General features: G+C 45.8%; 1 long non-coding RNA gene across 2 annotated transcripts in view; it reads right to left on the reverse strand.

Moving 5' to 3' along the window:
* The window catches only part of LOC116762769, a 124,376-nt gene that overhangs the window by 40,304 nt on the left and 59,820 nt on the right, over positions 1-24,252 (reverse strand). For both annotated transcript variants that reach the window (XR_004352339.1, XR_004352338.1), the window contains exon 3: positions 13,709-13,945. This is a non-coding gene — a long non-coding RNA (uncharacterized LOC116762769). The remainder of the gene's footprint in view (positions 1-13,708; positions 13,946-24,252) is intronic.

Consider the following 24,252-nt stretch of genomic DNA (forward strand, 5'->3'; position numbering starts at 1 on the left):
TCAGGGCACAGCGACTTTCCGAGCGGAGAACAAATGATTCCTGCTTTTCCCAGGACGATTTTTCAAGCTGGCTTCCTCGCTGGTTTGGACACCCAACCTGCCCATTTATAACATGCTAACTTCAGGGCAGAGTGAAAGGCACCCGGCCTTGGTGCCCAGCACCAAACTAGAGCTGCCGCCCCAGGGTCATGGCAAGTGCCCTCCTCAGAGCCCCTTCCGGCTGAAAGGCAGCCCTGCATCTCAGCTCCTCAAAGGAAGGTGCCCCTTTTGCCCAAGTGCCCGTGTGTCACATCACAGATACTTGTCAGGGACACGGCGTGCTCCTTTCTTTGTTGCTTACTTTTAATCTGTCTGATCTTTAAGGAGAAAACTACCTCTAGACTGGCTCCCGACCCTGCTACCGCAGAAGGCAGTGGGGGGAGCTCGTGGCCACAAATCCTCCTCCTAAAAGACACCTCCTCGTCTGGCAGCCAGAGAGATGCGACCTTTCCAGCCAGCTGGGCCAAGGGGGTGAGTCCTTGTTAAGGCCGGGCTCACGTGGGGCTAGAATCAGAACCGGAGGGACAGGGGAGCATCTGCCCTGACCAGCTCCCCACAATGACCAGGGAATGTCCGCAGAATCGCCATCAGGATGGAGGGCTGGCCAGGATGGCAAACAGGTGCTTCACCCATGCTCAGGTGATCTACCAGAAAGCACATTCAGAGCACACAAGTGCTCTTCTCTGTGGGATTCTATTCAAAATCAAATGAGTATTAAAAGTCACAGCAAAGTATTTAGCTCTGTTTAGTAACTGGACTATCTATCACGGTAAAGGAAAGGGAATTGGGGGCTAACATCCTTCTAAGCATTTCATTCAAGGGAGAAAGATTAGGGAAAACACGTAATGTAGCTCAGGAACGGGAACGTCCTGTTATTGTTAGAAACTGCTGGGACCTCATTAGAGCCTATGAAAACATCATGTGTAAGTACTGAAAGGCAATAAATCTTCAACAGCCCGAAGAGAAGGTGGGTAAAGAGGGAAGGGAAGAAAAAGAGGGAGAAAGAGGGAAATGGGCGAATTACCAGCCCTCTGGTGGTTTTTCCCATCAAACCTCGAGCCAGCTTGGGCCACCAACTGGCTTCCCAGAAGGATTGCGTGAATGCAGCTTCCCGATACAGGTTGATACAGTAGGAGACTGTATTAAATACTCTAAAGTAATTATCAACAGTTAATAAAATCAGTTTAGGATAGATTTTTCTTTCCTTTTCGGTTTTCATACTGTAACCTCTCAGCAGTCTTGGTTCTTCCTTGGACATGGCAATTCCTTCTCATAAACTTCATCCTGGTACTGAATGTTGAGCCAATTCTGAAGAGCTGATCAGAAATTAAGCAGTAAAAGTTAAAGCTGCTCACTTTGGACTAACTAAACATTGTCCCTGGAGCCACTGTTATTGGCACACAGCCAAGGAGCATCTTCCAGGCCAAATGCCTTTACAAGATTACAGAGACTGTGCAGTTCATCTATTCTCTTGTGGAATTGAAAAATGGTCACAGATAATAAGTAATAGTGCTCTTTTTGAAAAAAAAAAAAAAAAAGAATTACAGCTTCAGCAGTGAGCTATGTGAAAAACAGACAGGGAGAACCTGCAGACTAACCACATCAACAAAAATTTATCAATTGAGAAAGGAATCTCTTGATAAATACAGACCGTAGGATACTCTATAGCCAATAAATAATACCCTTATCTCTATAAAAGAGATTAGTTGTCTCTTCAACTGGCCAATCTGTTTTATGACAAAAATTCAATATCTGAGCAGCTTTTATATATGGAGAGGAAAAGAAGCTCACCATCATTTGTACTTTGTTCTCCACTGACTCTTTTTTAAACACTTAACACTTCTCTAAATATTTTACACCCTCGTCATATACCTAACTGTTAAATAAAAAGCTAAATTATTAAATTTCTGTTAAATATAAAGTTATGAAGTTAACAAATTTGACTCAACATTTAAACAAATGATCGGTAACAAAAATTAATCAGACTCTTCCAAAGATTTAATAGGTGTAAGTCTTTCTGATGCTCTAAGCACGTCAAGGGGACACCATATTACAATGAATATAAAACAGATCAGTGCACTTACACCCAAGCTAGTTTACTAAAGGTTTAACTCTATGGATTTAAATTTGCTTTTCTATTTTTATTCTTACTTGTATTCTGATTTCCTTCTGGAGTACAATTTTCACTCATCTTAAAAAAAAAAGCTAGGGTCACCTTCTCAGACTAGCTGTGAGTGCAGATGTGAGTTCTGAGAACAAAGACAAGATTTAGGCAGCTCCCAAGGAAACTGCAGCCAAGTCACTTACCCAGGTCCCTTGCTACAGCTGTGCTTGGTCCATTACTTCAGAAACTCTCCTGATCATTGGTTTTGGAAATTTTGGTGTGTTTTCATTTTTATGAGCTTCATATTTCATCATCAATATCAAAATGGTGCTTCTCCGGTATGTCTTGTCTGTATTGTATCCGGTACAAGTTCAGTTTTCCGGCTCTTGTTCTAAGTAAGATTCGGTCTTACTTAGATCTAAAGCCTTTGGTTGATCTGGGTCCCTGAAACGTTGTAACACTTCTTTCTCATCAACCATTAAAATCCGTAATATCGACATGGAGACACCAGCAGAAACCCCTTAGCCATTCTTCATCTTCCTTTGTGTACAGGAGGCTGGGAAGGCACAGTTCTGATGGCATTTTCCTCACCTTTAGGGTCCAAGATCCCCTCACCTCCTCTGTCTGCCTTCATGTGTAGACGATTAAATACGTACAACATGGTAACGAGTGAGCAGAATGTGCCTCAAAGAAATCGGGGAGCCCGAAAAAGTGGCTTCCTTTGGACAGAGCTCACATTAAGCTTGACTTGGACTTTACTGCTTAACGATGAGCACTACCTGCTGACTACCGTGAAGCTTTGTGACCACCTGTCTCATCGTATCAGCATGGCAGTTCTCTAAGAGTGGTCCCTGGGAGGTCGGGAGAAATTCAAATTCTCTGGCTCTGTCCCAGACCAACTGAACAAGAACTCTGAGAGCACGGCCCCATCTCTGTGTTCTCACAAGTCCGCTTGCGTCCTGGGTGATCAATGCCCACGCACGTTTGATGACTACTATAGCGTCGCCAGCGAGCGCTTTACTCAGTCTTCCATTTCCTTGCACCTGCTATAGTGAGATGTGCCCCGAATGTTAAGATTGCTAACCTGTGAGGATGGAATCAGCAGGAATGATCGCTTCCTGGAACAGTTTTGTCCTGCTCGGAAATAACCAACTCTGAGTAGTGTTCCGTAGATGTAGTAAGATGAAGACAGAGACACGCTCAATCAGGTCAGAGGGCTGGGAGGCAGCTGAGAAAACCACCATCAAAACTTAAATCAAGGAGAGTGAGTCTTAAAACGGGGATTGTGTAGAGACAGGGAAGGCGGGATGAGAGACAAGAGAACATACTGGTCTCTGCCCATCCCCCAGATCCCGACACAGAGCTCCTAAACCCCTTGGCACTTCCTGGGTGACAGGAGCATCACTTGTTCTAAGGAGGCCAATCCTGGTGGCTCCCGGATGGCTGCAGGGTGGGGCTGCTCTCCAGAAAGACCCAACCATGATGAGATGCTTGAACTTTCAGCCCCATCCCCCAGGCTCCAGGGAGGGGCGGGGCTGGAGACGGATGGACCATATCCTACGTCTAACTTAAACATGACTCCAGACATTTGTGTCCATCAGTGTGGAGGACCAGAAGCCCTAAACGACTCAGCCCCCTTTCAAAAAAAGAAAAATAAAGGAAGTCTGGATAAATATGAACCAAAAGAAAGTAACAATTTTATGAATCAGCATTTGGCAATAAAGTGAGAAGTCTGTCTCACTTTGACGCCCAGAACCATGAGTTTCCAGTTTCAAAGTGAAACACTGGAAAGGAAGCAAGACCCAAACCAGCCTTCACCCTGAGTCTATGCACTGAACTCTGTGACCTTCCATTTCCACTAGAGAGCTCCACGGTGGCAGGAAAAACAGGAAGTGAAGGCTTCAGCCCACCCAAGGCAGGAAAACACTACATACAGGTGGGGTCTAGAATGTCCACAGCCTCAGAATCCGGGTCAGTGGGAAGAGGCCCAGTTCGGAGACGGGGAGTGAGGAGCGAGCCTGTCCGGGGAAGCCATGACCGCATTCCCGCTGACAGGGGTTTGCAGACAACACACACTACGTCTGTGGTTTGGAAAAACACAGACAATTTAACTCACACTCATCCCGAGTCGGTCATACTCCCAGGCAACCGACAGCAGAAATCTCTTATATCCTCAAAAGAGGCCCAATCTCAATACCTCTCACAGAATTCCAACAGATAGTTTCAGGAGCATAAACATGGAAGAAAACAGGGTGCCATGAGTAAGAAGCAGCAGAACACGCAAACCCACATCCACACACACCCACACACGCGGCTACACACATGCACACACACACATACACACTCACACTCACATACCCGCACACACTGTGGACTGGGTTTTTTTGAAAGCAGCCGCCAGGCCAGAACTTGGAATACAGATGTTTTTAGGATCAGTAACTGTGAAGGGGATGGAAAAAAAGCATGATTGAGCAGAAGGAAAGTTGAACTCAGTGTAGCTCTGACACAACCCTGTCAACCCAGCAGAAAGCACCAGTGAGAATACTGTCCATCAGGGTCATCCTGCACCAGGCTTGACACCCTCACGCAGCTTCCAGATCCAGGCTGCTGTGAGCAGGGCATGGCACAGGCGAGGCGGCACTTTGCAGATGGAGGCTGCCTGCTGACCTCGTGCCTCCACACAGCTGGGCATCAACTCTTCCCTTGAAGAAGAATATGGTGGCATATCTCTGTGTCGTAGAGATAGGTAGGTAGGTAGATAGATAGATAATAGGTGGATAGATAAGATAGATAGGTACATAGACATATACCCACCCAGAATAGGCCAGGTAAAGATTTTAAACATACAAATTATCAAAAAATAAAAAATTAGTATTTTAATCTTTTAATAACTCTTTTAATCTTTTAGAGCTTTTAAAATGACCAAGCATGTTTATAAACAGAATCAAATTTAAAGTAGAACTTCTAGAAATGAAAATTATAATAATCAAGTTTCAAAAGTCATCAGACAAGTTGAACAGCAGATGAAGCACAGCCAAACAAAAAATTATGAAACCAGCAGGCAGATCTGAAGAAATTATTCAAAATGCAACCCAGAGACACCAAGAGATGTGAGAGAATGAAAAGCTGTAATTTATGTTTAATTAGAGTTTAGCAGGAGATAAGGGATATAAATGGGGAAGAAGCAATATTCAAAAGAGACCTAAACATTTATCCAAGGAAGACATACAGACGGCCAAGAGGCACATGAAAAGATGCTCAACATCACTGATTATTAGAGAAATGCAAATCAGAACTACAATGAGGTATCACCTCACGCCAGTCAGAATGGCCATCATCAAAAAACCTACAAACGATAAATGCTGGAGAGGGTGTGGAGAAGAGGGAACCCTCTTGCACTGTTGGTGGGAGTGTAAATTGATACAACCACTATGGAGAACAGTATGGCGGTTCCTTAAAAAACTACAAATAGAACCACCATATGACCCAGCAATCCCACTACTGGGCATAGACCCTGAGAAAACCATAATTCAAAAGGACACATGTACCCCAATGGTCATTGCAGCACTATTTACAATAGCTAGGACATGGAAACAACCTAAGTGTCCATCACCAGATGAACGGATAAAGAAGATGTGGTACATATACACAATGGGATATTACTCGGCCATAAAAAGGAACGAAACAGTGCCATTTGCAGAGACGTGGATGGACCCAGAGACTGTCATACAGAGTGAAGACAGAAAGAGAAAAACAAATATCGTATATTAACGCATATGTGTGGAATCTAGAAAAATAGTACAGATGAACATATTTCCAGGGCAGGAATAGAGACGCAGACATAGAGAACAGATGTGTGGACACGGGGTGGGAAGGGGAGGGTGTTACGAATTGGGAGATTAGGTTTGACATAAATACACTACCACGTATAAAATAGATAGCTAGTGGGAACCTGCTATACAGCACAGGGAGCTCAGCTTGGTGCTCTGTGACGACCTAGATGGGTGGGCTAGGGAGGGTGAGAGGGAGGTCCAAGAGCGAGGGGTTATATGTATTCATACAGCTGATTCACTTCGCTGTACAGCAGAAACTAATGCAACATTGTAAAGCAATTATAGTCCAATTAAAAAAAAAAGAGAGACAATGAATGAGAAATTTCCAGACTTGTTGAAAGACTCAAACCCTCAGATTAAGGAAGCCCAGTCAATTCCCTGCAGGATAAATAAGGAAATCCAAAAGTAGATACATCATAACAAAACTGAAGAACATCAAAAACAAAGATTTTAAATACGAGTCAGAAACCTTCAAAAGGAAGGAATTATATTGAAGGCTGACTTCTTACCAGCAATGATGAAAGCCACAAATGAGTGGATTTTTTTTTTCAATATACTGAAAGGAAATTATGATCCTCCTGAAATTCTATACCTAGTCAAATTAATTTTCCAAGAATGAAGAGAAAATAATTTACCTTTAGAGGAACAAAACCTGACAGAGTTTAGCTCAACAGGCCCTTACAAGCAGAAATTCTAAAGAATACAAAAAGTACTAGAAATTAAAAGAAAAAACACTTGATAACCTTAAAGTTTGAAATTTATTTTTGTTAAAAGACATCTTTAAAAGAGAAAACAAGGCAAACAATGGAAGAAGATACTAGCAATACATGTAACTCACAAACTTTGGTATCCATCATATGTAAAGTGTTCCTACTAATAATTAATAAGAATAAGACAACCCAATAGAAAAATGGGCTACCAACTCGAACAGGCATTGCACACAACAGAAAATTTAAATGGGCAATAAACATTTTAAATGCCCAAATTTATTAGTAACCCAGGAAATGCAAACTAAAATCACAACGAGATGCCACTATACCAGGTTGTCAAAAATCTTGAAGCTTGATAATACCAAGTGTTGGCTTGGATATGAGGCAACTAGGACTTTCCTACACTGCTGATGGGAGAGCAAACCAAGAGCAGGACGTTGTGAAAGATAAAAGCAGAGGGAGGTTTGAGACGACCTTTCTAAAAAACTTTAGCTGAGACTGAAGAATGGGGAGTTGGTCAGACCAAGTGACTCCAGGCAGAGAGAACACTTTGTACAAAGATCTGAATCGGAAAAGGACTTGGTGTGTTTGAGGACCTGAAGGACACGCAGCATGGCCAAGGCAGGAGCAAGGGGCACAGGACCAGAGCAGCACGGGATTAAGGCTGAAGGGGCAGCAGGAGACCCATGTCCCTTCAGGCCACCCGAAAGATTCTGATTATTATCCTGAGCCATCGGAGGTCATCGAAGGCTTTAAGCAAAGGAACAATGTTCTCAGATTTGCATTTTTTCAGGGATCTCTCTCTCTCAATACTAGGAAATGGGTTGAGTGTATGTGTGGGTACGAGTGGATACAGGAAAACCACTTGGCCTTTTGCAATAATGCAGGCAATCAATAGTGATGACAGGGGCTGGGGGGAGGTAATCAGATTGTGAATATTTAGGAAGTGAAATCGGCAGGCCTTGGTGACGGCTTGGATGTGGTGGTGAGGAAGGAGGGAGACGCAAAGGGTGACTTGTGGTGTCTGTGGCCTGACTTGCACGGTGCTGCGTGCGCACTCAGAGGAAAGCCTGGCAGAAAGCCAGCTGGGTGGGGGGCAGAGCTCATTAGTCCAGTGCCGCACATGCTGATTTTGAGACGCTCGTCTTGCCTCGAGGTAGAGATGTAAAGAGTGCATCTGACACGTAAATCTGGACCCAGTGGTGTCCTGGAGCGGGCTCACACATGCTCTGCGTCTCTTACCAACTCTGCAGTCCCTGATACTGTGTCAGTACCTTGATCTTGGCCGTGGTGAGAATACTTACACCATGGAAATTGGCAAATGCTACGATTCCGGGTTTTTCCCCTCTGGAGAATCGGCTGTTAACCATTTACCTGAACCCACTCTTTGCACCAGAGCAGAAGCCTGGTCTGAAATATAAAACTTTCATGGAGGCCTCGGGGGCTCTCAGCTGGGCTTCATTAGCAGCAGCTCATTTTCCGCACGGAACCCAGAGTCCAAGCAGGGAATGTGCTCCCGCCATCCCCGTAAAACCGCCTGCTGTTGACACACGAATGGCTTCCAGACAATTTGGACAGGTTGGGGATAGTTTTATAAGAAAAGGAGTGAAAAAGAAATATTTGTCCATGAAACCCAACTCCCCTCCTGGTTTTGGCCTGGTAGTGTGGCAAGGCACGTGAAAACAGTGTTATGGGTTTGCATGCACGTTCCCCTTACCACCTTTGGGACCATCGGGGCCTGCTTTCTTAGGAGCCTCTGTGGCCTGATGCCAGCCCCATGGACACCAGCACCAGGCCTCGTGCACACCCAGCCCACCCGATCGCCCACCCAGGCCTAAGAGCCCGGCCAGCAGCCCGTCTCCAACCACACAGCCTGCCCGCCAGCCAGCGGCACAGGGAATCACGTTGGCCGAGGCTCTGCCTCCTGGGGCAAGACGTGTGGCTCAGAGAAAGGCTCCCAGGGCTGCAGGGCAGCTGTTGGGCATGGCTGGGGTGGCAGCCCTGCCTGCGGGAAGTCGCAGGGCACCTCCAGAGATGCAGCCCTAAGACGTGACCGCAGCCGGCACCTGCCTCCAGGCTGGGACTCGCCGGCTTCCCCAGCATGGTCACGTGCAGTCTCTCATCTCTGTTTTCTACGACAGCTCTGTGGAGTTGAAAGCACAGGGTCACTGTCTTCCTCTGTTTTACTAATGAGGTAACTAAGGTTCAGAAAGTGTGGCTTTTCAGCTCCTTCAAATTAACGTGGACCACCCGACGATGCGTGCTAAGCCTGGGTACAATCCACTCCAAGCGTCTGCCATTTCTCTGGACCCGGCGTCTTGTGCTTGGCATCCCTGGCTTCCTGACCTCCCTGTCTTCCCCTGATTTGAATTCCAGGTAATGGAGTGCATTTGTACTTATAATGGAATACATAATTCTACATATAACTGTGTCTACTAGTAACAGGATATCATTTGCCTTCTGAAGCATCTCAACAGACTGCTTTCTATGAGGTCCCAAGAATTCCAAGCTGTGGTCATCATATAGGTGTTAACATGCATACATAAAAAATGGTTTTAACAATAAACTTTCTTCTAAGTATAAAAGTAATGCATGCGTTCATACTATAAAATTTAGAAAATTAGGGATAATCATCCAGAATTAACATTCAAAAGGAAAGTATCTGGTGTCATGGAAACATTAAGATAAATATCAGGATAACTATATAGTCCACCAAGATGGTGACTATCTTAAAAGTACACTCACTTGAGTATGTGAACAACGGCATTTACAATATAATGAATATTCACGTGTGTGTGTCTCACCTGTGTGCATTTTCCATGTCTCGTCCTACAGTCTCCTCTCAAATACCCGAGATGGGCCGTGAGACACACACTGAGTCCGATGGTCTAGGAGGTCCCCAGGGGCGCGCCCCTGCTGCTGTTCACCGGCATGGTCCCTGCCACACGGAGCAGGACATTCCAGAAGCGACAGGTCGTCATTCCAAAGGCTGGATAATAAAGACACCACGGCTTCCTCCTTGCTCTCTGGGATCACTCCCTCCGAGGCAATCAGCCACCACGTTGTGAGGACCTTGTGGAGAGGGACTGAGGTTCTCTGACAACAGCCGTGGGAGGTGCCACCGGAGGCAGACCCTCCGCCCCCTGCCCAGCATCCAGAGGCTGCCGGCCCAGCGACATCTGGACCCCAACCTCACGAGAGACCCTGCGCCAGAACCGCCTGCTGTGATGCTCCTGAATTTCTGATTTGCAGAAACTGTGGATTAATAACCCTTTATTGTTGGTTTAAGCTGGCAAGTTTGCAGCAGTAGATAACAAATACACTGGATTTAAACCAGGCAACCTAATGAAATCCGGACTCCGTCACTTCCTAGGTAAGTGGCCTTGGGAAACTCACTTCATCTCTTGTTTACAAATTCTTTGAAACTGAGGGAACATTCCCCTCAAAGCACTGTTTTAGACAGTAGATGCAGCCACACAGCACAGAGGCCTTGGCACAAGGCGACACTCTCAGGGTGACTAATTCACACCGCTTTACCCAGAGCTCCCTCGGTTTAGCCGACAGTCTGGCACCAAGACGCCTCACCCCAAGCAGACTGAGACAGTTGGTCACTCTAGCATTCGTTGAAAATTGGTTGAGGGTGAAAGGCGTCCATGGTATACAGTTAAGCAAGGAAGTCTAGAAGCTTCAGGTAGACTAGCCCACACTCTACTTAGCCACACACAGAGATTCCAGATGTAGGATTTCATCACCGTATCTGTGAGACCTGGGTTCCAGGCTGCTTGTCTTAGAAGTTCTGCAGTGACCCCAGCGATGCCTGGTCCGCTGGGAACTCTGCTGCCTCCACCACTCTGGTCTCAGGGGAGAGTCTGGGCCTGCCCTGGACCGTTCTTTCTGAAGGATGGGACGGGGCCTGCTCCACACACCATCAACAAGACCGTCTAGAACATCGCACTTCCTCACACACTGCTGAAGCTGGAGGGCATGGAGAAAAATGCAACCTTACAGATGCTAGAAGTGGCTGCTCCAGAGCCCAAACTCAGAGCTGACCTCAGAGGCCCTCAGACAGGGCCCCTGGCCAGCCCTGAGTCGGCCTCCGCCAAGGTCCCAAGCACCACCCTGGAGGGCCCACCTACCTCTGCCCTGCCTGGAGTTCTCACCTGCAGACCTCCTTGTACTAGACACGAATAAATGCCTTTCGTTCCCCTTGGCTCCGTTTTCCAAAGAGCGACATCTGGGAAGCAGAGTAAAATGCTCCTTCCCCTGGGAGCACAGCTTGCCGCAGCGAAGGAGCCGATGAAGGGAGAAGCAGGCAAAGACGGGAGGGCCCACCGCTGGCCAGGACGCTGAGGCGGGCGCAGACTGACAGCACCTCGCCGTCAGGGGGAGCCCGTCCCCAGGCAGGCCAGGTCTGCTGGTAACTCCTGAAGAACAACCTGCTTTCTGTCCACAGTGATCATTTCAGAAGTCAAGAATAAAGGTAAGGGGTCCTGAATGAGTTTTCTTTCTTTTCAAAACAAAATGACACAGACCTGGGCTGGACCATTTGACAAACTCCAGTGCTTCGTGGATTCCCTGTAATTGGGAGTTTCTGTCTTCAACTACCGAATTACCCACAGCAGATGCACCAGGGGAACCGGGTAGGCTGGGTAACACACAGGAGTGATTAGCAGACAGACCCTGATGCAGCTGGCCCTGCGGATGGAGGTAGGAAGCTCGGGGCCCAGACGTGAGCGAGCACGTGTGTGCGACAAAGGCTGGGCTTCCTGCCAGTGGCGCCTACTTCATGCGTCACATGTCTCACTGGAGAGAAGAAGAATGTCTTCCAGAAATCCAGGCACCCCGACACCTGGTTCAGTGCTCTTTCTAGCAGCCTGAATAAAGTGACTTGCTGCTTTCAAAATCAGGTCAAAGTAAATCAAGGGGAAGGAAGTTTTGACAAACAGGCTTCATTCCATGTGGTAAACAAGAGAAAAAGGAAAAAAATCCAGGCCAAGCCTTGTAAAGAGAAGCAGTAGTGAGTGGGCAGCCTGCAGGACACAGGGTGAGTGAAAACACTGAAATTCCGGCTCCAAGACAGCTTGTCTGCTAGGATGCTACACCGGGCAGGGGAGCGACAGCATCTCCCAAGCTTGTTTTCCTAGGAATTTGCTATCGTGGGGCGGATATTTAGAAGCGAAGCATCACGCCATCCGTGGTTCCCCAAGACAGCATGAAGCATCAAGGCCCCTAAAGAGTCAAGACGGACCTGCGCCAGCCGCCCCGGGTGACGGATGGGAAGGGAGCCGACGCTGACTGAACGTCCTCGAAATTTCACATGTATTCATTATGTCAACCTGGCAACAAAGGACAGTGTTGATCACCCCAACTTTATGAATCACATCGAGTGACTTGAGGTCACGCGCTTAAGAAGCGGCAGCTCCCAGGGCGAGCTGCTGCCATTGTTCTAGAGTGAACGGCCACCTCCAGGCTGCGACCACGGCATTGACCATCTGAGACCATCTCCCACACCAGGGGCAGAGTTACTGTTTTCTAGCTCAGTGCAGGTTTCCCTGGACCCACAGCCAATCGTAGCTGGCCACTCATCAGAGCTTCTCAGCAAGCATGAGCCTCGAGGCTCAGCAGTTTCACTTCTGCAGTCCTGCCTTCCGACACTGGGACTTAGGATACTTTCCACAAGATGGAGGGAGTATCAAGGTAACCGCATAAAACTCACACTCACACTTATGCTTTTCTTTTTTTTTCAAACTTGAAAATTCAAATTCCCCATCTGCTCACAGATCCTTGTCTGGCATTAACCAGACGGAGTGATATCCTTACATTATAGAGTGGGTGCAGAGTCAAGGAAGTGAATTGAATTTACAGCAGTTACCCTTTTTTGCCAAGAAACTCATCCAACTGGGGTTGGAAAACCAACCCTCAAATGTTGGGTATTAATTGGACCCTTGGCCAAGGCAATCGCTCTATCAGCCAATTAAGGCCCATGGAGCAAGAGAGAACTGTCATCCAAAGCCAACACACACAGCTCATGCCTGGTCACACACCATTTCCTCCCTCCACCCCTTCATCTCCAGCGACTGGAGTTTCCCTTCTTCAGTCTGCTGGCAAAATCAGGGGGCTTTGAAAGCTCTCCAGGACCCAGCTACCCATGAGTATTAAAAAAAAAAAAAAGCCACAACTAGTTATTGAAACTTGTGGAAAGTTTGTGAATTTTCAATGCGGGTCCAGGAGGAGTTTGTGTTCTTCTGGAAAGAGACGATGACAAGCAGGGAACCAAGAGGAGTGGGAATTCTGAGGGCCGGTGGGCGGGTCGAATCAGCATGGAAGACAGTCTCCCACCATCTTTCTTTCCAATGTGGAAAGGAATCCGCACTCAGGACCTGCACTCTATTGTATTCCTAGCTCAATAGGTACTAGTAACAAACGTGTTGCCCATCTCTTATTGGTAAGACACACAAACCAGAAGCTTCAGCATCACTGGACTTCAACTGGAATCCAGACTGTGTCACTTTCTAGTCAAGAAACCCTGGGCAGGAACTTAAAACTCTCAAATGTCCATGCTGTCGACCTCGGGTGCCAAATGGTTTAAGTGAAAACTGCTTCACACACTTAACACACAGTACATACTCAGTAACTTAACCACTGGCACCACTGCTCCCCGATGACCATTTCCCCCAATCCTCCCTAAATCAGTAGGCGATTCCCCTCCATAAAAACAAGTATGAGATTGGATGTGAATTCAAGCCCCAAATCTGGATGATTGTTTGCTAACAGAGGCTGTGGCGTTCCTATGCGCAAGTATATACATGTAGCCCCGGTTAAGCCCTGGGAGACTTTCTGGTGGACTGCGGAGTGTCGGTACGCAGCCCCATGTGTAAGAAGCAGCAAGACTCTTTTCATATCTGACCAGAGGGGCAGAGAACCGAGGCAACTGCAGTACAATTTCGGCCAAAGAGGGCAGGTTCACTTGAAAGATTCCAATCAGTAAGGGAAAAGTAAAGGCTTTTTATGGATGGAATTACCTGGAAAGTTACTTCAGGCTCCCACAACATCAGCATCCAGGGACGTGGCTCCCTCCAGCGCACAATCCGTGTGGTCGCACACAGATGCAGTAATAACCGGTTATGATGGGCTGAGCTGGGGAGAAGGTAGGGGACATTCCCCGGTTGACAGTCATCGGCTCATGGGTCTCGATGGCAAAAGAAGTTGTCACTTGACTGAGTGGTGGCTCCACGGGGCAGTGTCAGCAAGAGCTACAGCTGGAAGAAAGCCAACATGATGGTCAAAAGTACAGAAAGATTATATTTTGACCTTTCTGGCGTTATTGCTGGCAGTTATCCAAGATTTGGGACAGTCGGTTTTTTCCATGAAAAATTTAGTGGCTACCACAATAATTCATGGAGTATCCTTAGAATTCTTTGCTTCCAAGCCAAACACGAAGAGTGTTATGAAAAAAATCACCCAGTGCATTCACCTGCGCTCGACTTCCCCTTCCTTCGTTAAACCTTGTCATATTCACATTTCTAGACATGCTTCCCTTTCCCACATCTGCCCTGTTAAAGCAATACTGATGGCCCATCCACCGTGTATTTTTATTGAGTTCCCTCAATATAAGTGAAATAAGTGGACAGGAGGGGACTGGGTTAGGACTGCACATCGGGAAAATGCCTGTGTACTCTAAGTGTTCAGGGCTTAGTGACAAAGCAATCCATCCACCGTGAGGGTCAAGTCATGTGCCAAAGACTCTAAAGATTTTTACAGAGAAGATGGAAAATTCTCTTCCAGGCAAAGAGACCCATCAAAACAGACTCTGCAGACTACAAAATGAGCCACAGGGGATTCATAGCATAGATGAGCCAAAGGCGTGTCCTGGGCGGATGGCGCTCCGCCTTCCCCACCTTGTGCAGCCTCTCCCACAGCACCAGACCACGGTCTTTCCAATCCCTGCCTTGCCCCAGGGGGCATGTTTCTCCACCCACTACTAGACACAGTCTGTTCGGCATCCATGGCCTAATTCCCAGATACCGAGGGCAGGAGGGACTGGCTCTTCCTCCAGAGGACACTGGTTCTAGGGGCCTGAAACTTACAACTTAACCTTTAAAAACTGCAATTTTAAAATATGTTGCATTTGGAAACTCATGAATTCTTTCAACCGCAGAGAAATGACGACATTAATAAAAGCCCTAATGAAATAATAAAAAGCAGGGTGCTGTTCAGGGGCCTCACTGCCATCTCAACACCCACGGATGAGGCAGGTGAAAGCCAAGATGAGTGAGAGGGCCGATTGTTGCCCCCTGTCCTGAGCACCGGAAAGTCAGGCTAGAGCTCTCACCTCCCTCCTGCTAAGAGCACGGGCCTGGGTCCCAGGTGCCAGGAGGGTGAGGGAGGGCAAGGGCTGACTACCGTCTCCACGGCCCCAGTGACCCAGAGCTTTCTGTCTGTTCCACCACAGGATCCCATCCACATGCTATAGAATAGGTACTTCTCTGCACGCTTTACAAATGAGGATTCCAAGACACAGAGACTCAGAGTAACTCGCCCCAGTTACACAGTTAATATGTTGCAGGACTTGTGATCAGAATCAGAGCCACGACTGTTGGGCACGCAGTATTTGGCACAGATTTAAAACCCATCTTAACCACTGTATCAGCACATCTCAAACCTGACCATGCATTCCAGGCACCCAGGGAATCTTGTCAAAATGCAGATTCGGATTTTATCGGTCCGGTGGGGCCCATGACTCTGCATTTCTGACCGGCTCCCAGGTAGTGTGGGTGCTGCAGGTCTTTGAGGAGTGACGTGCTACATAATGCTCCCTCCTCTACATCTAAAGGGGGCGCCCACAAGTGGGAGAGGGAGGGGTGCCGAGGGGGGAGAAGCAGGAAGGGAGCAAGCTTTCCTTCCACAAAATGTCCCGTCCCCTAACGTGCATGTGACAGTTAAGAAACTCTGAAGTCCAGAACTGTCTTCCATGAACTCTCGTAACTTGGAATCGAATTCAGGCCCCGTGTGTCCATCTCACATATGCGATGTCTTTTCTGGAACACCTGGGCCTCAGCAGATCGGCCCAGTTTTGCATCGTAAGAAATCAGCCTTCAGGAGGAAGACTCTCCCCCAGGATGAAACCTCAGGACAGGGTAAAGGTCACAGGTGAATGAGTCCTGCCACACACTCTGTGGGGAAGCGCAAGCTGCTTCCCCCCAGGGACACCCCAAAGTCAGCGAGGTCATCCAGGACTGGCCTCTGCCTGGGAGTGGTATCTACTGCTCAGTGGCACTTCCTTCTTTGTGGAGATTTTGGGGACACTTCACAGAAGCTGTGCTTTATTTTCACTGAGAGCATCAGGGGTGACCCTCGAGAGTGAGGTCAGGACACGGAGGGACACTTCAAAGACGTGTGCAGGCCTCTGAGACTCCGGCCCAGCATGCACGACAGGAAGGAACTCGGGGGCTGGGCCTGGGCCTGAGCGGGGCAAGCGTTGCCCCCGCTGGCTTCTTGTGTCGCCCTTGGCTCCTGCTCACTCGGGGGCATCCACCGTCTCCCCCACACGCGTAGCCTCTCACAGTTCTGGAGGCCAGCAGTCTGAGGTCACGGTTTCAGCGGGGCCGCGCCCCTGCAGAGGCCCTCAGGGAGAGCCCGTCCTCCACCTCCTCCAGCTTCGCCTGGCTCCCAGTGCGCCTCTGCTTTGGCTGCATCGCTGCAGCCTCTGCCTCTGTGGTCCCACGGCCTCTCCTCTCCTCCCTGGGTCTCCCCCCGTATGTCTCCTATGAGGACACCTGTCATTTGAGTTCGGGCCACCCAGATAATCCAAGATGACCTCATCTCCAGATCCTTCACTTGATCACATCTGCAAAGACCCTTTTTCCAAAAAGGTCACATTCACAGGTTCTGGGAATTAAGACACGGACATATCTTTTGGAGGGGCCGTCATTTCAGCCCCCACTATGCAGATAGATATTATTTAGGGCTTCCATTAATAAGCTCCATTTTATTAAATTCCTCCAGTGTTCAATCTAATTTATTCTCTTCTTCTAGTTGCATGACTATTGCAACTTAAACAACTGTGAGTCCCCAGCATCAGTTTTACCATATCATTTTGGGCCACAAGCTCACAAAAGACTACATTTTGAAAAGGATGATTGTCAAACCAGATGCCAGGAGCTCTCCTGAGACACTCTATAATTCAAACCACAGGCTCCCAGGCTCTGTTTTAGGAAGGACAGTCCTGTAATAAAAATACCGTATGTACTTCCCCTTGGCCTTCCACAGGCTGAGTTGCACAAAAGCCTGTCACCTGTGAGCAGGCGAGCTTCTGGAACCTGATGGGTGGGTGCAGAGCAAGTACTTGCTTGAAATCTTTCAGCCGAGAAAGAGTCACCATGTCCACAGCCCCAAGACTGGGGTTCCAGGGATGCAGCTGTCGTAGAAGGAATGTCTATGGAGAAAGGTTTTTTAAGAGTAGCCCATTTCTTTAATCTTCCATTCCTCACTGCTGAAAGAACTAAAAAAAACGTAATTTGTTTGGGCCAGTGGAAGGGGAAGACTGAGGTTTATTTCTGCTTAACTTCCAAAATGCAAACAAGCAAAAGAAAACTTCAGATTTTCTCTGCATCCCAGATTGGTCAGAATTGGTGGGAATTTGCCGCATGGCTGTCAATGAAAGTGGACTGAAGTGTGATTGGATGGGTGTAAGGCAGCGTGCCCAGAAGAAAGGGGGAAATGTAAAATGGCCTGGAAAAGCTAAAAGAAAGAAAAACAAGTCTTTATCAAGAAAAGATTTAAATACACAGCAGCTGGGTATGATAAATATATTTGTTCATTTTAATTGATCAAACATCTCTCTTAATCTATAACTTTCGTTTTTCATGTCAGTGAAAATTCTCTGACTCAGCGTATAAAATAGCTAATAGAGGTTTTTTATTGCCACAACCTAGCCATATTTCCTTCGATGTGCCAAAATAAAACATAAAGAAACTCTGGTTGTTGTTTTTAAAAGACTTAATTCCAGCCGTCATATAACATCTCTCTGGCAACATGAGAGCGACACTCGGCCCAGTTAGGAACACAAGCCCTCAGCAGCACCTCTGGTTTCTAGACACCATCTAACGTCTGGCTCACTTCTGTTCCATGTTATCTTTCATTTTATGCAAATACTTTTTCATTTTTCCAATGTATTCTTGGATATATACATATATTTACACACCAAATTACATGAAGAATTAAGAAAATGCTCCAAGTGAAAACCACCTTTATGTCTCTGTTTTGTTCTGGGTATTTCAGGCAAAGAAAATTTAATCCATATAAGTGTTCATATAAGTAGCTCCAACAATCCATATACGTATCTCAACATTTATCTTCCTTTTTTCTTTGTTTCTGTTGGAAGCTTCTTTACTTAAAAAAAAAAAATCTTGCAATACAGCATCCCTTTGAATAGAAATTCCATTAATAGGCCAGGATTATGTAGGAAATAAAGTGAACTAGGACCAGTATTATTCACTTATACTTACAGTTTAATACCATATTATTAAATTTTCAGTTCCTATTATTAAAATGACATTTATATCCTGTTCAACTGCCTGGATAAAAAAAAAAAAAAACAGCTCTTGAGAAGCATGGTGTCCAAATGCAGAATAAACTATAATACTTAGAATTAATTGCTTCTATTACTCAAAAAAATAAAAAGTATAATGTAAATGCTAAAGGTTGCAAAGAACAGCTGGAAAATATTGCCCTCTTGATAGAAGTTACCTTAATTGTGAAATAATTCCCAAGCCAGAATATCATTATTTAAATTTGCTTTTCTGTCCCTGGGCAATATTTTATTATTCTGTGTCTAACTAATAAAGTTTCCCTCAGTTGTTTATTTGCAGTTATTGCTGTCAGCTGCCAAGCCAATAAAATACATAAACTCTATTATTTATCACAAGAAATATGTGTGTTTTATAGACATTTATAGTAAATTTCCTTTGCATTTTACAGGTTCTGTAACCAATACTGAGTCTCTAAACATCCAAGACAGCTTCTGCCCTGAGGGCAGCATTTCCCAGCTGCTACATTAAACATTAGTCACTACCTATGTTGTTAGGATTTTTAAATTAATGCATGTTATGACTCCACATTTAATTAGTACTCCATTCATCCAACTGAGCACCTACTGGGTGCCAGCTGCTGTGTCAGGCCTGAGGGATGAATAAGATCTCACCAGTGATGGAGAGCTCAGTGTTTCCTCACCATATAGACAGTGTAGACCTTGGGAAGGGATAGTGAGGATACACCTTCCAGCTTTTACTTTAACATAATTTAAACAGAGCTTCTTTACTGGGGAATTCACAAGCCAATTGCCAAAACTAAAAGAAAATAATAATGATGAAGATGATGATCATAATAATTATAGTAAGAAGAATATTTGAAGAACAGGGAGGATAACATAGCAACCTAGAGAACAGAATCAGGGGACGATGGACCGAGTAAACAGGAGGCGGGGCCAGCAGGACCAGCATCGGCCTAACTGGTAACTGGGCACCACAGCTGACATCCTGGGCCAGCTCTCGGTCCCCAGTGCTAGTTAGATGCACGTGAGGGATATTTATACATAAATAGAGTTGATTCTCCTTATTTGCAGTGCATTGACTTAGTGACACTGACTGGGGCTCCTGGGGAAACACAGGGTTAGGTTCCCATGAGCCTCTGGTCACAACATTTTTGTTAACTGACCAACACAGAACCACGTTTTATGTGAGCTTCTGTTCAGAGACACCTTATTTAATATCTGCTGTTGACTCATTAACGCTGAGCTCATGGCCCACAGCGCTGTGACTCAGGCCTGGATGAGGTTCACCCAGCACAGGCATTTTCTCCTTGAGGGGCGTCACAGCCCTCTTGCCTTTAAGAGGACCAGACAGCGTCATCACTCTCTCGGGGGCCACCATAAACACCAAAAAAGGACAAAAGTACAAAAACTGGGCCCTAAATTGACCCATGAAAGGACACTTCTTCACAGTCTGAGAGGTGAACCAAAGACAGGAGCGTCAGCCCGGCCTGGACCACGTGCATCAGTCAGCTCCAACTCTTTGCTGCTCTGGGAATGACCACGAAAGCCCTGCTGAGTGCTGATCTGGGGGTACGAATATACTGAGTAGTTAGTGAGTAGGTGAGTTCACAAGTACTGAGGGTCAGTTTTAGACTTTTTTTTTTTTTTTTTTTTTTTTTTTTTTTTATGCGTTACGCGGGCCTCTCACTGTTGTGGCCTCTCCCGTTGCGGAGGACAGGCTCCGGACGCGCAGGCTCAGCGGCCATGGCTCACGGGCCCAGCCGCTCCGCGGCATGTGGGATCCTCCCAGACCGGGGCACGAACCCGTGTCCCCCGCATCGGCAGGCGGACTCCCAACCACTGCGCCACCAGGGAAGCCCCAGTTTTAGACTTTTTATTGTGAAAATGTTCAAACATACAGAAAAGTAGAGAGACCGTTGTCAACCGAAGACACAACCTAAAAGTTGAGGATTATGTTTTATTCGGGGGCATTACTGAGGACTATAGCCTGGGAGACAGCCTCTCAGATCGCCCTGAGGAACTGCTCCAAAGAGGAAAGGGAGGAGCCAGGATACACAGGAGTTTTTACTGGAAAAAAACCAAAAACAACAACAACAAAAACACATGTAGTCAAACATCAAAAGATTACTGCTAATCACAAAAAACATGCATTTCAAGTTAATGATTTTGGTGTTTTTCTATCTATGGGAAGATGCAAGAGCCTGGGCTCACTGAAATTCTTCCTTAGACACGCATCTTAACTATCTACGGCCAGCATCCTGTTTCTCTCCATCCCAAGTCCCCTCAGAGCACACTGTCAGGGCAGCTACAGAGGCTGATGGCTTGATGGTTTCAACAACCTTTGTTTACTGATATGGCAGGAGACATTCTTTGTCTACTCACTAATGTTTTTTTTTCTATCTGAAGCTCTTTTTTCAAAATTACCTCTATGGAGGGGTGGAGTCAAGATGGCGGCGTGGGAAGATGCAGAGTTTGCATCTCCCCAGAATTAGGGCACCTGCTGGATGCTGGTGGGGGATCTCAACGCCCAAAGAGATGGGAGGACCCCCCGAGCAACTGGGTAGGACATAGGGGTAAGTGAGGGGGGAGAAGTGGAGGCCAGACAAGACTGGCACCCCTGAAGGGTGGCTGGGAGCAGGGAGAGGTTCCCACGCCTGGAGGGACCCGCAGGGGGCTCGGAAGATCAGCAGGGAGCGTGCCTAGCATTTCCCCTGCCCCATCGGGCCCCAGAAAGCCTGCTGGGCTCCTGGGCCAGGTCCTCTGCCCTCCGAGGGCCCTTCCAGGCCTCGTGGGTCCTAGGGGCATAGGAGGGAGGCAGTGGGAGAAGAGGAGAGGCGGACAGGGAGGGGCCCTCCGGATCCGAGGATCAGAGGAGGCAAGGAGAGCGTTTCCCCCTCCCACTCGGGCCCAGTGAGCCTGCTGAGGTCCTGGACCTGGTCCTCCGCCCTCCAAGGCCAGAGGTACTCCTGGGCCCCTCCTGATGTGTTGAGCCTAAGCCCCGCCCCACACACACCCAGGGCCTTTTCCAGCCAGCCCTGTGGATCCCAAGCATAGGCCTTGCCTACCACCTAGACCCTGCCCCTGCCTAAGCCCTGCACCCCACAGCCAAGGCCTTTTATGGCTTTTTTTTTTGTTCCTCCTCTTTTTTTACTATTGTGATTCTGTTTTACCTTCTGGTTGTTGTTTCATCTACATTTTTATTTTTTTATTCTTTCTAACATATCTTTTAGCTTTCTAATCTTATTTTATTTTTTACTCTGTCATTGTTCTGCTTTTTTTTTTTTTTTTTTGCTGTCCCACGTGGCTTGCAGGATCTGGGTTCATGAGCCAGGGGTCGGGCTGAAGCTCCAGGAGCTCTGAGTCCGAACCACTGGACTAACAGAGAACCTCAGACCCCAGGGAATATTCATCAAAGTGAGGTTTCCTGGAGGTCCTCATCTCGGCACCAAGACCCAGCTCTACCCAACAGCCTACCAAACTCCAGTGCTGGAAGCCTCAGGCCAAATAACCAGTAAGAGAGAAACGCAATCCCACCCATCAAAAAAAAAAAAAAATGAGATAACAAACAAATATGTCACAGATGAAGGAGCAAAGTAAAAACCTACAAGACCAAGTAAATGAAGAGGAAATAGGCAACCTACCTGAAAAAGAATTCAGAGGAATGATAGTAAAGATGATCCAGAATCTTGGAAATAGAATGGAGGCACGGATTGAGAAGATGCAAGAAATGTTTAACAAAGATCTAGAAGAACTAAAGAACAAACAGAGATGAACAACCCAATAACTGAAATGAAAAATACACTAGAAGGAATCAATAACAGAATAACTGAGGCAGAAGAATGAATAAGTGAGCTGGAAGACAGAAAGGTGAAAATAACTGCCAAGGAACAGAATAAAGAAAAAAGAATAAAAAGAATTGAAGACAATCTCAGAGACCTCTGGGACAACACTAAACTCACCAACATCCAAATTATAGGGGTCCCCAGAAGAAGAAGAGAAAAAGAAAGGTTCTGAGAAAATATCTGAAGAGATTATAGTGGAAAACTTCCTAACATGGGAAAGGAAATAGTCACCCAAGTCCAGGAAGCACAGAGAGTCGCATATAGGATAAACCCTAGGAGAAACACACCAAGACACATATTAATCAAACTAACAAAAATTAAATTCAAAGAAAAAATATTAAAAGCAGCAAGGGAAAAGCAAAAAATAACATACAAAGGAATCCCCATAAGGTTATCAGCTGATTTTTCAGCAGAAACTCTGCAGGCCAGAAGGGAGTGGCAGGATATACTTAAAGTGATGAAAGAGAAAAACCTACAACCAAGATTACTCTACCTAGCAAGGCTCTCACTCAGACTCGACAGAGAAATCAAAAGCTTTATAGACAAGCAAAAGCTAAGAGAATTCAGCGACACCAAACCAGCTTCACAACAAGTGCTAAAGAAACTTCTTTAGGCAGGAAACACAAGAGAAGAAAAAGATCCACAAAAACAAACCCAAGACAATTAAGAAAATGGTAATAGGAACATACATATTGATAATAACCTTGAATGTAAATGAATTAAATGCTCCAACCAAAAGACACAGACTGGCTGAATGGATACAGAAACAAGACCCATATATATGCTGTCTACAAGAGACCCACTTCAGACCTAGGGACACATACAGACTGAAAGTGAAGGGATGGAAAAAGATATTCCATGCAAATGGAAATCAATGAGTAGCAATACTCATATCAGATAAAATAGACTTTAAAATAAAGACTGTTATAAGAGATAAGGAAGGACACTACATAATGGTCAAGGGATCAATCCAAGAAGAAGATATAGTAATTATAAATATTCATGCCCCCAACATAGGAGCTCCTCAATACATAAGGCAAATGCTAACAACCATAAAAGGGGAAATCAACAGTAACACAATAATAGTAGGGGACCTTAACACCCCACTTACACTAATGGACAGATCACCCAAACAGAAACTAAATAAAGAAACACAAGTTTTAAATGACACAATAGATCAGATAAATTTAACTGGTATTTATAGGACATTCCACCCAAAAGTGGCAGAATACACTTTCCTCTCGAGTGCCCATGGAACATTCTCCAGGAGAGGTCACATCTTGGGTCACAAATCAAGCCTCGGAAAATTTAAGAAAATTGAAATCATATCAAGCATATTTTCTGACCACAATGCTATGAGACTGGAAATCAATTACAGGAAAAAACCTGTAAAAAACACAAATACATGGAGGCTAAACAATGTGCAACTAAATAACCAAGAGATCACCGAAGAAATGAAAGAAGAAATAAAAAAAATACACAGAAACGAATGACAACAAAAATATGACGACCCAAAACCTGTGGGATGCTGCAAAAGCAGTTCTAAGAGGGAAGTTTATAGCAATTCAATCTCACCTGAAGAAACAAGAAAAATCTCAAATAAACAATGTAACATTATACCTAAAGCAACTAGAGAAAGAAGAACAAAGAAAACCCAAAGTCAGTAGAAGGAAAGAAATCATAAAGATCAGAGCAGAAATAATTGAAATAGAAATGAAGAAAACAATAGCAAAGATCAATAAAACTAAAAGTTGGTTCTTTGAGAAGATAAACAAAATTGATAAACCTTTAGCCAGACTCATCAAGAAAAGAAGGGAGAGGATGCAAATCAATAGAATTAGAAATGAAAAAGGAGAAGTAACAACTGACACTGCAGAAATACAAAAGATCATGAGAGATTACTACAAGCAAATCAATAAAACTAGAAGTGAAAAAGGAGAAATCACAACTGACACAGCAGAAATACAAAGGATTATGAGACAACTACAAACAACTATATGCCAATAAAATGGACAACCACAAAGAAATGGACAAATTCTTGGAAAGGTACAATTTTCCAAGACTGAACCAGGAAGAATTAGAAATACAAACAGACCTATCACAAGTAATGAAATTGAAACTGTAGTTAAAAATCTTCCAACAAACAGAAGTCCAGGACCAGAAGACTTCACAG

Source organism: Phocoena sinus, chromosome 11 (genome assembly GCF_008692025.1).
Source record: "Phocoena sinus isolate mPhoSin1 chromosome 11, mPhoSin1.pri, whole genome shotgun sequence".
Lineage (NCBI taxonomy): Eukaryota > Metazoa > Chordata > Mammalia > Artiodactyla > Phocoenidae > Phocoena > Phocoena sinus.